This window comes from Oreochromis niloticus, linkage group LG7, assembly GCF_001858045.2.
Source record: "Oreochromis niloticus isolate F11D_XX linkage group LG7, O_niloticus_UMD_NMBU, whole genome shotgun sequence".
In the NCBI taxonomy this organism is placed as follows: Eukaryota; Metazoa; Chordata; class Actinopteri; order Cichliformes; family Cichlidae; genus Oreochromis; species Oreochromis niloticus.
In genome coordinates this window covers 95,962-109,389 of record NC_031972.2, presented here as the reverse complement: position 1 = coordinate 109,389, position 13,428 = coordinate 95,962, and the positions used below count along the sequence as shown (strand labels likewise).

The 13,428-nt window shown below is 44.8% G+C and overlaps 1 protein-coding gene across 1 annotated transcript in view; it reads left to right on the top strand.

The window, feature by feature from the left end:
- The first annotated feature begins 9,105 nt into the window (after positions 1 to 9,105).
- Positions 9,106 to 13,428, top strand: part of phf21ab (PHD finger protein 21Ab) — a 28,676-nt gene continuing 24,353 nt past the window's right edge. The window contains 1 exon segment of the mRNA XM_025908687.1: positions 9,106 to 9,590. The gene's annotated coding sequence lies outside the window, so the exon portion shown is untranslated.

Genomic DNA, 13,428 nt, shown 5'->3' with positions numbered 1-13,428 from the left:
TGCTGTTAACTCACCGGTACAGTTCTCCTCCTGCATCTTTACTCGCATCCTGCTGACTAGTCCGCTTTGTTCACCGCACAACACCGGCGCTCCATCCAACAAGTTTGTCCCAGGGCAGTTTCATATCGGTTACACTTTGACATACGTTTTAAAAAAATGTCTTTTCCTGTCGTTGTACCGTGCATCGATTCAATATTCAATATTTCCTCTCCACGGATGAAGATGGCCAGCTGTGCAATGTCCATCATGTCTGTACTTTCATCCACAGTAAGAGAGTATGCAATAAAGTTTTTGCTTCTTTCACACAACTGTGTTCTTAAATCAGTGGCCATCTCACAAACCCGATCAGCAATCGTATTTCTCCTCAGGCTCACATTTGCCAAAATCTGCGTTTTGTCTGGACACAAGACGTCGCACAGCTTCATCATGCAGCTCTTCAGAGTCGTAAATGGCCGGGCTGATTTGGCTCCTCTGCTGCAATAAAACTTGCTTTCACAACAGCTTCACTTTGTCATTTTGCTCTGGTGAAAAAAGTCTGCTGAAATGTCAGATTCTTCTTTAGCTCTTCTACTTTCTGTAGTTTCTGCTCTGCATTTAGGTTTTTCAGCTTATCCTGACGTTTTGTCTCGTAGTGCCGTCTTAAATTAAATTCCTTAATTACAGCCATATTAGCTCCACTAATAAGACACACGGGTTTACCAGCAATGTCTGTAAACATATATTCAGTCACCCACTGGCGCTGAAAGGCTCTGCTTTCAGAATCAACTTTTCTCTCCACCATTGTGCACGGCTAGCTTCGCAATAACAGAAGTTTGACTTGATTGATGCAGGAATGTTCCCAGGTAACCTAGCGTTCAGCAAGGAGGCTGCAGCGCTGCATTATGGGATCTGTAGTTTGTATATTATTAGCGCCTCATATCGCCGGGCCGTGCATAACAATAATAGTACATCTATATAAAATGATCTCGCGGGCCGCATATAAATGTACGCCGGGCCGGATGTGGCCCGCGGGCCTTGACTTTGACAAATGTGCTCTAGGAACAACAAGTAGGCCTGCAGAGCGAGAGCGAAGTGCTCTAATAGGCTGATATGGTACTACAAGGTCATTAAGATAAGATGGGGCCTGATTATTTAAGACCTTGTATGTGAGGAGCAGGATTTTGAATTCAATTCTGGATTTAACAGGAAGCCAATGAAGGGAAGCCAAAACAGGAGAAATCTGCTCTCTCTTTCTAGTCCCTGTCAGGACTCTTGCTGCAGCATTTTGGATTAACTGAAGACTTTTCAGGGAGTTTTTAGGACATCCTGATAATAATGAATTGCAGTAGTCCAGCCTGGAAGTAATAAATGCATGAACTAGTTTTTCAGCATCACTCTGAGACAGGATATTTCTAATTTTAGAGAAGTTGCACAAATGGAAGAAAGCAGTCTTACATATTTGTTTAATATGTGCGTTGAAGGACATGTCCTGGTCAAAAATGACTCCAAGGTTCCTCACAGCATTACTGGAGGCCAAGGTAATGCCATCCAGAGTAAGAATCTGCTTAGATACCATATTTCTAAGATTTTCAGGGCCGAGTACAATAACCTCAGTTTGATCTGAATTAAGAAGCAGAAAGTTAGCGGCCATCCAAGAGAAGATGGCTGATATAAGAAGATGTGTGGATGTTCGGGAGACGTGGAGTGGAGCTGTAGGCAGGTGTAGAGGCTTCACGTCCACCCCCGAACCGCTGCTGAACCTCCCTTACATAAAGAGTGTTATGAAAGCTAGTCAAAAATCTGCTTTGATTCACACGAGCCTGGTCATGAGTCACTTCCACACGGCTGAAAAAGTAAGAGAGGAGCTGCGGTTATGTCATCACAGGCTGGTGTTTCACCGCATGGATGGTCGCAGCGCAGCATCAGCAGCACTGTGGGCTGATATGAGTGCACTTCACTGTCCCTCTACACCAACATGCCTGCATTTCATCTCACTTCTTCATGTGTCCTTTCAGGTCGAGTAGACACACCGTTGGCTTGTATCTGTCACACCTGTGCTGCTTTCCACACTGAAGTCAGACTCATGTGCGTTTGTGTAGATGTGAACGAGGTCACCGCACTGAGATGCTCTGGAGGAGGCGTGTCGGTCCAAACTCCACAGTTTGCCAGGTGTGGTCAGGTATGCTGCAGTTGTTGTTCCCGCCCTCAGACACATCTGGCCAATCAGCAGACAGGATGGCGTCATCCAGCTTGTAGCGGCATTCGTTGGCATTTCCTCTGTGTGAAAAGAAACCAAACCGCGGGAGAAAGCTGCAGGTTTACAAACTCAGCAGCTGATTCCCAGCAGACGTTTGTTCAGTTTGATTTCTGAGAACAGTAAGCCCCTCCCACGGCTGGCTGGCCGGTCTCTAGTGGACATTTCAGGCTCCATGTGCTACATAAAGGACTAATAGTTTTACCACCCCATCACATGTTAACCTGGCGTTGTTTTTGTGTTTATTTGAGGTCATTTTACGTCTCTGCTGACATTTTTGAGGTCATTGTTTTGTTTTTTGTCTCTTTCCCTCCCATTGGTGGTCATTTGAAATGCTCACCTCAACGTTCATCAGTGTCTTTGCTAACCCAGAGATAAGCGTCACAGCCCTGTAATGTCACCCACTGGCGTCTCGGATATTTTCAGGTAACCGTGTTTTAATTGTGAGCCAAAGCTTGGTCGTCGGTCTGCATCCACAGACACAGATACCTGCTCCTCAGGTATCCAAATATAATCCTAGAATTTCATCACAACTGGAGCTCTGCCTTCTTGGGTGGTCTGTTAGTACAGTGACCTCACAGCAGACATGTTTTGGGTCACATGAAGGCTCCAACAGCACAAGCACAGTGCTGAGGTCCAGTTCAAGCAAAGCTAGCAGCCACAGCCGTTAGCATGGAAGTCTCATTCAGGTTTGGAGCCAGCTTCTAGTGGACATCAGAGGAACTGCAGGCTCAACATTCACTCCATGTTTCAGCGCTGAGCGTGAAGCAGCAGTCTGATGGGATGCCGATCGGGAGCAGATTTACTGGGATTCAGTGTCAAACGATGGTGCTGCCACACAGTCATGGAAACCTGCTGTCATCAGGAAAAGAGCAGAAGATGATGTTTGCTCTGTAAAAGCTCAGTTTACTCTGCTATAGCTTTACTTTGCTCTTTACTTCAGCAGTCATAATTACAGTTATTAAAGAATGCGGGCACACACGCTGAACACACTTTTATCTGTGTGATAAGAGCTCTGAAACCAAGAAAACATCCCGATGAGGACCTGTGTGTGCGCCGACAGAGATGTAAACCAGATCTGGTGTCCTGCTTGGCTTTTACTTTGAAGATCTTCGTCCCGAGCGCTCGCCGCGCCACCAAAACCTCCCGATTGGTTTCTTAACGCATTTACACTCAGATCTGAAGTTTCATCTGAGGAGAGCAGAAACAGCCAGAGCTGCTTTTCAAAGCAGAGCAGGTGCTCCAGGAAAACTAATCGACACACAGCGCGGAGACATTAATGCGGTTAGCCGCATCTAATGAGGCCAGGAAGTCATTACCCAGCAGATGATGGATCTGCTGCTCTCTGATTGGGTTAGTGTCAGTCACAGCACCGAGCCATCTGATTGGTCCGGGCTCAGTCAGCGGTGGAGGACAGAGGTCTTCGTGGACATCTGCGTCTGAGTATCACGGTGATGTTCTCACCTTGGTCCTGACAGGTTCGAGTCTCTTTGTGGTTTTACCTCGGTGGGGTTTTCTGGAGTCTCACTTGAGGTTCGAGTCACAGTCCCATCCACCGTGACCTCCATCCTACTTCATCTGACTTTTATTTATTCTACTACACGTGATCCAGGACACAAACTTTGAGCATAATGAATGTGAGTCCTAATTCGGACTCATACTGCAAAGTGAAATTCTTCCAGTTTTAAGGAGTGAAGGATTAAACCTGGCTGAGGCTGGAGAGGTGGCGAGGATGCAAAAGAGCAGCTTTTCAGTTGTTTCCAAGCCTTCAGAATAAAGTAGAGTTAGTGAGGATACCTGCTGTTTGATATGAAATGGAAATAAAGTGCAGGACACCTGAATTACATCCTGGCTTCCTCACCTGTGCACGCAGGCCTGATGATGTTTTCCAGAAAAATACCTGCACGTGTGACACGGAGCGTCACAGTTTTATGTGTTACAGTCCGACTGCTCCCGGGTTTCATGTTTTCCTGCACATGGAGTCGTTTTAGCAGCAAAGGCAGCTGCCTGGTCTCTGCTGTTCACAAATGAAGTCCGATCCTGGCGAGATGTGCTGCTGTTTAACATCCTTCAGCCTGCTTCACTTTATCACACAGCTACTGTTTAACTAATTTATAATCAGCAGGTCTGAAACAGAAAAATAAGGTTAATCACAGTGAATGTGTGATTTCACAGGGGGGTAATGCCTTTTTCACACAGAGCAGATAGGTTAGTCAGCACTACAGAAAATAACAACATATGACAAAGATGTTCAAAAATATAGACTTTTTCAACCAGCGGTTCCACCACTAGAGGGCGCTGCTCCTTGAATATGAACAGATGTTTTGTCTTCCTGTGTGTAAATACTTTTAGTGAAAACTTCAAAACAGACCAGTTTTGCTTTTTATGATTTATTTTTATGTTTTGTTATTGTTGTAACTTTAATATGTTTGTCAGAAACACGTCTAACCCTTCCTGTATAAATAAAGCTTACATTTAAAAAAAAAAAGAAGTTTTTGTCAGATCTGACTGCTGTGTGTGTGTGTGTGTGTGTGTGTGTGTGTGTGTGCAATAATCATTTCCTATACGTGCCTGTTTTTGATAGATGGATGTAAATGAGTGATGGAGGTCAGATTGAACAGTTCACAGGTGCTTCACCCTGCGTGACCAGCAGGTGGGGCTGCTGTGCCGCTGCTGCAAAGGAAAATGTGAGACATCCAGTTCCTGCACACAGGAAGTATGTTTACTGAGAAACACAGAGAATATGATGTGAAAAGCCCTGACTGAAGGAACATGGATGACTTTCTACCATGATTATGAAATGATATCCTCACAGGAAACAGATGAGCCAAAATGTAGCAAACATTAAACAGAAATAAACCGAGCAGAACAAACCAAAGAGTAAACATCCTGGTAATAAAACTTCATTAAAGCCTTCTCCAAAAGTTGAATCTGTTCATCTGGACGTAGCGTTTTGTGGGAGAAACGTTTCCTCACTCATCCAAGTGACTTCTTCAGTCTCAGCTGACTGCAGGTTTCCCCAAACCTTATAAACAGTACATTTGCATAATGACTGAAACCAGCCCACTGAAGGAACAATGGGCTGTGAGGTCAGTTCCTTAATCATAATTATGCAAATTCCCATGACCATTGATCAACAATCACTGACCAAAACCCACTGATCAAAGACCACTGATCAATGGCCATGAGTACCATTCACAGAGAGTTGGGGAATGGCTGCAATCACAGCATTGTAAGATGGTGACAGATGTACCCTTAGGCCCCCTCCTCGATTCAGAGATGGTCTTTCCCTTTTCACGTAAATGGCCTCCTTGACTCCGCCCTCAAACCAGCGTTCCTCCCTGTCCAGGATGTGTACATCCTCATCATTGAAAGAGTGTCCTCTGGCCTGTAGGTGCAAATAGACTGCAGAGTCCTGGCCTGATGAGGTAGCTCTTCTGTGTTGTGCCATCCGCTTCGCTAGAGGTTGTTTGGTTTCCCCGATGTATAAATCCTGGCAATCCTCCTGGCACTTAACAGCGTACACAATGTTACTCTGTTTGTGTCGGGGGACCCGATCCTTGGGGTGGACCAGTTTTTGGCGCAGCGTGTTTTGGGGTTTAAAAGCCACAGAGACCCGGTGTTTAGAAAAAATGCGTCTCAACTGTTCCGATACTCCTGACACATATGGGATCACTACAGGTTTTCACCTGGGCAGCGGTTGTCCTTCTCTCCTGGATCAGCTGGAGCTTTCTTTAGGTGCCTTCCCAGCTTTGACAAAAGTCCAGCTGGGATAACCACATTTACTCAGGGCCTTCTTGATGTGCTGTTCTTCTGCCTCCCTGGCCGCTGTGTCTGTGGGGATGGTGTTCGCTCTGTGTTGTAGCGTCCTGATGACACCCAGTTTGTGCTCCAGTGGATGATGAGAGTCAAACCTTAGATACTGATCCGTATGCGTAGGTTTACGGTACACGTCAGCTTTTAGATGTCCCCCATTACTGATGGAAATCTCACAGTCTAAGAAGGCTAACCTGCCACTTTTCATATCCTCCCTGGTGAATTTGATGTGTTGGTCCATCGAGTTAATGTGATCCGTGAAATGTAGTACGTCCAGAGATTTGATTTTCACCCAGGTGTCATCCACATATCTGAACCAATGGCTTGGTGGTGTTCCAGGGTAGGATAGCAAAGCCCTCTTTTCCACTTCTTCCATGTACAAATTGGCCACGATGGGTGAAACTGGGGAGCCCATGGCACACCCATGTTTCTGCCTGTAGAACTGACCCTTGTATGTGAAGTAGGTGGAATGAAGACACAGTTCAAACACACTTGGTCAATGCTGAGAGTGGTCCTGCTGCTGAGGTTGGTGTCATCCTGTAATCTCTTACAGACTACCTCCAACGCTTCCGTGACTGGGATGCAAGTGAAGAGAGATGTAACGTCGTACGAGACCATGGTTTCATCTGCCTCCATAATGACATCTCTCACCTTCTCAACAAAATCCAGGGTGTTCTGGATGTGGTGTTCAGAGCTGCCCACCAGCGGGTTGAGGATCGAAGCCAGAAACTTGGAGATGTTATAGGTGACCGAGTTGATCATGCAGACAATTGGTCTTAAAGGTGCACCCTGCTTATGTATTTTCGGTAAACCATACAGGCTTGGTGTAGACTCCCCTGGGTACAGCCTGTGGTATGAGGTCCTGTCAATAGCCTTGTCTTGTTCTAACTGCTTCAGACAGTCTATCACCCTCTTCCTGTAGCCACTTCCTGTGTCTCGTTTCAGGGGCTCATAAGGGGCTCATTAAAACCTTGTGATCATGCTCATCAGACACGAGAGAAAAAAGGCTTTCATATTCTAAGGGAATAAAAACTGATCAGGTTGATTTAAATGAACTCACTGTTTCCTTCAAAATGATAACTTTCTGCATGTGTTGCAGCTCCTTTCTCACAGATCTGGCTTCATTAGAATAAACTGAGAATCCGTATAAGCTTTAAAGTAATCACCTTATTAACTGATCATTAATTACACAATCAGGTGCATCGCTATAAGCATGGTCCCGTCCTGAATGCAGGAGTAATTATTCCATTCAGTGTCTCGATGCGTGCTCAATCATGCAGGTAAGGAAACCCCAAAAGGTTGATTCTGTTCATCTGGACTTCTTCAGTCTCAGCTGACTGCAGGTTTCCAACCTTATAAACAGAACATTTGCACATTCAACAATGAAGGATAACAGACTGAGTGTGCCTTATTTAACGGTGATCTGTATTCATGTCAAAGCTTTTCAGTGTGAGGGTCAGATACTGTGCTGGAGGGCCTTTTCTGGTCCACGGGTCGGTGTTTGCACCCCAGCAGAAGAGCAGGAAGTCAGGAACGGTCTGATGTGTTTGACTGTGTCACATCCCCCTCTAGTGGCTGTTTTCAGTCAATGCATCCACTTACAGAGCTAAAAGTAGAAACAATAGAAACACACTGAGGCTGCAGCTTTACTCGGGATCGTTTCAGACGAGTTTGGAATAAAGAAAACAGCAATACTCTGAGTCCTCCGGCTGACAGCTGCGAGACGGTGACAGCTGCTTTTCTATCAGTCTACCGATCGATCAATCAGTCTATTATTCGATCGATCTCTCTAAAGTAAAGTTACAGTTGGCTGTAACGACCCTGAACAGAAATATCAAACTGGCCCTGTCTCAAGCCAGGAACACACATCAAATATAGAAATGCAACAGGCACCTCAGTTTTGGTGATGGACCACTTCCTCTGGGTGGTGGACCTGTGAAGCCACAAGCCCCGCCTCCAGGATCAAATGGGTCTCCAACACCTGGCTCCTGGGGTCACTCGGGGCTGACGGTGCAGAGGCCAGGCTTGTTTCACTTTTTGTGTCTGTGGTGTCGCCCCGTCTTCATTTATCACCCTCATGTTTCCTTTTTTTCACTTCCTGTTTCCTCTGTTTCTTCCCTCCTCACCTATGCAGTCTCCACCTGTGTCTGTTTCCCTCCTTTCCTGTGACCTGCCCACTTCATTCAGAGCCTGATGGTTCGGTCATCATCAGTCATGGGTACACCTGTCCAGCACTTTTCTGGGATTGGTGACCTCTCAGAGCTTTGTCTGCCTCACAGTCCCCTACGCACAGTCAGTGTCCCTCGTGAACCCGGACAGATGATTTAGATGTTGTTAATCTCTGTGTGGAAACTCCAGATTCACACAGACGACAGACAAATGAAGGAGAAAGACGAGGAACACGAGCAAACAGATTATAAGCTGTGTTTGTTTCACGAGCTGGAAGTTTTCTATGTGTAATAACAACTTATTGCTAAGACCTGTAACAGGTTTATATCAGCTACGGGTAATTTCTAAGGTCATATAGAGCCCCTGTAACATTTTACTCAGACATTACCCAGCCACTGATGAAACTCTGCCCCCTGCTGCTGAAAGCTTTAATTACACTTTGCGGGGTAATTACAAAAAGGGGCTTTAACAGCTGAGGCCAAGGGCAGGAAAATATGAAAGCCTGAACAATCACTGTGGATGACGACATCATAAAATGAAGAAGCAGCTCTGATGTGTTTCCCGTTTGGCTTCTGTGAGTTTATTCTGTGGTCACATTCCTCCACGGAGTTATTTATTCGTGTCTCTGGAAGCAGGAGAAAAAAGGCCTCCTCCTCCTCCTTTTCCTCCACAAAGTGCAACAGTCCAGCGGCTCCAGCAGCGAGCAGGCGAAGGTGGAGGCTGAAGGGCGGCGTGCTGGCAGCGGCCGGCCCGGCGTGAAGCGCGGAGATGGTCGGTAACACAACAACACAACAAAGTGCTCCGCTCCGCCACCGAGTTTCACGGTGTGTGTGTCTGTGTGTGTGACTTTCTCTCCATAGAGTTTCACTGAGTTTACATCCGGGTTTTTTCCCTAGGCAATGGGAGTCGCAGCACCGCCGTTCCTTAGGCAAAGTGAAATAAATTCGCCGCACCGACACAAAAAGTAGTCCGCTTCCCGAACACATCCCCCCCGCGCCTCGGCTCGCTCATCGGCCCGATTTAACGAACTTTAACGGCCACACGGACCGACATCGACCGCTCCCCGGCGGATGAGCGAGCTCCCGCCGGAGCCGCGAGGAGTTTTTGTACCCCTTCGTCCAGCTCCGCGGCGCAGGGATCTGTGATGTGCTGAGGCTGAGCTGAATGAGATTGAAGAAGAGTTCTTCTTGTTTTGTAGCTTCAGTTTCTCTCTTTTTACACAATTTCCACTAAAAGTCACCCCGAAACACGACAGCTGGGTCCAGCCCCGCGGGGAGGAGGCGGCCGGGCTGTGTGTGCGCTTCTGTTTCACCGCGGATCGGCTTCTTACACACATATATATTTAATTAATCCAGAGGAGGACTGCTGCTGAGTAAGTGCACATTGGGCTTTTTAATTTCATAACTTTAATTTTCCCTGCTGTCAAACTTTACGCGTCTCCCGCGGCCGCCCGTGGCCGTGTGTCTGCGGCTGTTTGCGGGCAGGTGTGCGGGGCTGTCGGCCGATGTGTGTCCGCTGTGTTCCCGTGTGTTTCTGTGTGTTTAGCTGCTCTGTTTCTTATTCTAGGAGTTGATATTCTGGAGGACAAGGGGCCGATATAACTTGGACCCACCGACGCCTGCTCGCTGTCAGGGCTTTTTTTCTTGACTCTTGTAAAAAGATGGCGTCTTTCGGGACTGTTGGAGCCCGATTCGAGCCGTGCCCCCGGCCCTGCCGCCCCTCGGCCGCCGTGTTTTTTTATCTTTGATGGAAGTTGTTATCAGCGTGGCTGCTGGTTGCGTTAGCTCCGCGCGGCTAACAGGATGGTTAGCATTAGCGGCTACGGCTAACGTTATCCACTTGTTCTCAGCCTCAGACGGAGCAATGTCGGACGTTTTTTTTCACACCGAAACACCGAAAAACAGCCCGTAAACCGCGACGGTTCCCCCAAACAGGCGACCAGGGGGCTCTCCGAGGGGAGACCGAGCGTCCACAGGGCCGCAGAGGCTTAATAAGACGGTTATAAAACATTAATTTGTCCGCCCGAAACAAAAACCCACTTTTCAGTGTTTGAACTCCCGCAGCAATAGCAGCAGAAGAAGAAGAAGCACTTGGCGGCTTTCATCTTGAAACCCTCCATTTTAGCTTCATTTCTTCCCTTTTCGGGCCCTTTGCGGTGGCACGCGGGGCTGCTCGGGGAAGTTTATCCCGACAACTTGTCGTCCCACCCGGGGAGCAATTACTCCAATTAACCGGCGGCCTCCACAGCCCGCTAACAGCCGCCGAGCACCTCCGCTCAGGTGCTGCACGTATGGACGCTTCTCAGGTGGACCGGGACCCCCCCACCCCAAAACTACAGGTCCCAGTACTCAGGGCCCCCAGCTCGCACTGCAGGCTGCAGCACAAAGTACTTTTAGTTATCGCTTATGCAGTACTACTGTACCTCGGGGCGGGATAGAAGTACTCGAATATTTCTGCTTTTTTCCTGCTTTAATTCCTGCAGTAAATTTAGACGTGTACTAACTAAAAACACCAAAGAGTAAGTCACAGTACTTTGTTTCAGGATGTAACTTCAGATACTTTGTTATTAGTAAGTAATGCACTACTGCTGTAGCTAAGGGCTGTTTAAAGTACTCGTCTAATAGAAGTATTCAAGTATTTCTGTTTTCACTCCGTGTGTACTAATGAAGCCTTTTAACAATGTACTACAGTAAATCAGAGTACTTTGTTTCATATTCCAGACTGGTAAAGTACTACTTTATTAATTAGTTATGCAGCACTACGAAGTGCAGTTTAAAGTACTTTGAAAGTGAAAGTACACAAATATTTTTGTTTTCACTCTAGTAAATTTCAGACGGAAGTACTGCAGTAATGAAGCTTTTTTAACACAAACAAACAAACAAAGTACTTCAGTTGGATCTAATTCAAAGTGCTTTTTTAATAATTAGTAATACAGTAGTTTAGTTTTGGACTTGGAAAACTGTGTTTCCTCTTACAATTGTACTACACTTCAGAGGGAAATACTGCAGTAATGAAACTTGTACGACACAGACCCTCGTCCGGTGGCACACAGTGCTCTTTAAAGTACTCTTTAATGTGTACTGCTATATCTAAGTGCAGTTTTAAAGTATGTGGATAGTAGAAATAGTCAAGTGTGTACTAATGAAGCTTTTTAACAATGTACTACAGTAAATCAGAGTACTTTGTTTAACATTTCAGACTATAGTACAAAGTAGCCTTTTATAAACTAGTAATAAAGTACTACTAAGTACAGTTTTTAGTATTTTGATAGATGAAGTACACAAAAATCCTTATTTTCATTCTGAAGTAAATTTCAGAGGGAAGTACTGCAGTAATGAAGGTTTTTAAATACAGTCAGAGGACTTTGTTTCAGGCTGCAGTATAAAGTTGTTTTTACCAGTAAATGCAAGTACTATTTCTGGGTACTTGGATAATAGAAGTTTATGATTACATTTTCTAGTACTTCAAATTTGTACTCTGCAAGATTTAAAGAGTAAAAGTACTGTACAAATCGAGCTTTTTGAATAGAAAAGAGTAACTGGGAGTACTTGTTGCAGGATCAGGCTGTAGTTTGTAGTACTAAAATACATTTGTTACAGTTTTTATCAAGTTTAAGGTATTTGTAAAATGGAAGTACAGTAGTATTTACATTTCTGGTACCTTACCTTAAGCGTGTACTAAGAGAAGTGGTGGATTCATTAGTAAACCAAAGTACTTGTCCTACGTTATAGGCTGCAGTACTACAATGTATAAGTACATTTTTTAATGACCTGGACCATGAAGTACTTTGGTGTTTGTTTGTCCTCTTGTGTACTTGTACTGTACTTAAACTATAAGATGGAAGTAAATCTTTTTTACTAATTAGTACTACAGTACTACTACTTCTAAGGTTTGAGGTACTGTACATGTACTGCTCTAGACTGCATTCAAAGGGAAACTTTTTACCACTGAATACTGCAGTTTTAATAGTTTTGTGTACTCATAAAGCAGATGTACTTGAGTATTAGTATTTTCTGTTACTCTGTTCTTGTATTCTACAAAAGTTTTTTTTACTCCAGGTACTTACAAAATACACAGTACGAAAGTACTTTGAGTCCCTTTGTCTCAGGTTTCATGCTGTGTTTAAAGTACTTTTAAACAGAGTACTACTGAATGTAAATACATGTTTGAACTGCTCAGAAACTGGAAGTACTTCAGTTTTATTCTCTTAGTACTACTAAAGCTTTTCAGTGACAGTTGAATAACGGAGTACTTTCTCCTGTTTTTAGTTTTCAAGTACTTGAAAAGTAGATTCCTCGAATACTAATACTGCATGAAGTACTTTCACCTCAAAGTTTTAGAGACAAATCAGAGTAATACTTTAAACTACAGCACAGAAAATAACAGTACTTCATGCCTCAGGTGTTGAGTTTTGGACATGAAGTACTTTGTACTAAATTAGTAATACGGCACTACTGCATCTTGTGTAGTATTGAGGTACTTGGAAAACAGGTCTAGTGGTTAAATCGTGGACTTTTAAAAACAACAAACCAGAGTACTGCGAGCTTTTGTGTAATTACAGTTTTTAAAGTACAACACAGTAAATCAAAGTACTACTAAGAAAAGTACTTCATGCCACAGCCTGAAACTCAGTACAGGAAGCTAAAATACTCTGTTTATTGTTTTAAAAGTACTTTTTACTAAAAATCCCAAGTCTCGGGTAAGGATTAATGGGAACTGCTCTGACTGTTTCTCTCCAGGCCGTGGCACTAGACAGGGTGAAGTGTTATCGCCGTCCTTATTTGCTCTTAGTATTGAACCGTTAGCTGAACTGATCAGATCCAACCCTCTCATACAAGGAATTAGAGATGAAACCAATACACAACATAAGCTGTCACTTTTCGCAGATGATATTCTGCTACTTTTAGAGAATCCGGTCACCTCTGTCCCGGCCCTTCTGAGCAACCTTGAAGATTATGGTACAGTGTCAGGTTATAAAATAAATACAAATAAATCTGAGGCGTTAATGATTGTTGGCAACTGGCCCACATAGCTGGATCATCTTGTATCTTTTAGACACTCCAAACAGGGCTTCAGATACTTGGGGGTAATTATTACTCCTAAAACCAATCAGTTACTTGCACTCAATTATGATCGGTTGTTCAGGGAGATTAAGGGGGACTTGGACAGATGGAACCTACTCCCACTCACTTTTATGGGGAGGATTGAAT